This window comes from Austrofundulus limnaeus, unplaced genomic scaffold (assembly GCF_001266775.1).
Source record: "Austrofundulus limnaeus strain Quisiro unplaced genomic scaffold, Austrofundulus_limnaeus-1.0 Scaffold142, whole genome shotgun sequence".
NCBI classification, from domain to species: domain Eukaryota; kingdom Metazoa; phylum Chordata; class Actinopteri; order Cyprinodontiformes; family Rivulidae; genus Austrofundulus; species Austrofundulus limnaeus.
Window position 1 is genome coordinate 1,097,199 of NW_013952544.1, and position 1,260 is coordinate 1,098,458.

The following is a 1,260-nucleotide window of genomic DNA, read 5'->3' on the forward strand; positions in this document are numbered from 1 at the left end:
ATGAGCTAAACTATGGCTATAAACTAATGAGTACAAGTATTATATACTATTACTATGCTACTAGCTAAATTAAGCACAATCATACTTAAAAACTAAAAATAACCAAACTATTGTTAAATGAAAGATAAAATAAATAAAATTGTTGCAAAAAATTTGTCAGCAAAACCTTAAAACTAAAATTAGACTAGCAGCTGTCTTGCTAATAAGATTTACTGAATAGATCTGAGAACAAAAACAAAACAAGTCTGATGAGGTTCCAAAGAAAACAAAGTTTTAGCAGAAACTAAATTTATTGAATTCTTTCAAAAATATTGTTCTCAAAGTTTTTTTAAAGTATATAATAGCAAAAGTGAAATCACACTTATATAAAAAATATTATTTATAAGGATGAAAATAAAACATTTTATTTTGGTTATTTTCATTGTAATTCAGGGTTTCAGTAGGTTTTGTGAACCGAGCTGTTCCGGGGTCCGGCGGACCCTGCGTGCCGTGCGTCTGACGTCATGACGTCAGATGGCCGAATGTTTACATCCAGCAGCGGTGTGCTGGCTGGATCCCCCACCGAAAACAGCAGCAACTGTGCGGGTGTGACGGGCCGGAGCCGCGCTCACACCGACGGTTTCGGTCGGACCTCTCCTTCAGGTACATCTCTGACCCGTTCGGCCCGAAGCCCGGAGTCTGGCGGCAGGTTTTATTTTAACACCAACAGCTGCCAGCTTTTGTTTTCGTCTCGGCTCCATTACCCCCCCTCCCCCCCGTATTTGTCAGAGAGCGGGGTGGGGGCGGAGTGGGTATGGTGGTTTTTAATAGAGACGTGACACGTTGTTTTGTTTTGTTTTGTTTTGTTTGCGTTGAGGTGATCGTAAACAAACAAACAGTCTGACGGTGGACTGAGGCTCAGACGGTTCTGTTTTGTCTCTAAACGTGGCGCTGATGAAACAACCTGCAGCGCCCCCTCTGGTCAGTGACGTCATTACGTCATCAGGACTCCACCGTTTGGTGCAAGGACCTGACAGGACCTCACAGGACCTTTTAACTCCTTGTTTTACAGCTTCCTGATGGGGGTCTGAGCTCAGGACGTGGTCTGGTCTCTGCAGATCTGTCAAAAGCTCCAATTTAGATCATTTTAATGTTCTTTAAACCAGAAATTACAGTTTAAAACAAGGTTTGGTTAGTTTATGCATTTGCAGGGGTGTCAAACTCCAGTCCTCGAGGGCCGCTATCCTGCATGTTTTAGAGGTTTTCCAGCTCCAACACACC

The 1,260-nt window shown here is 42.5% G+C and overlaps 1 protein-coding gene across 1 annotated transcript in view; it reads left to right on the forward strand.

The window, feature by feature from the left end:
• Positions 1 to 534: 534 nt before the first annotated feature.
• Positions 535 to 1,260, forward strand: part of pcmtd2b (protein-L-isoaspartate (D-aspartate) O-methyltransferase domain containing 2b) — a gene marked incomplete in the record, with an annotated part of 6,978 nt that continues 6,252 nt past the window's right edge. Inside the window, 1 exon segment of the mRNA XM_014016319.1 lies at positions 535 to 642.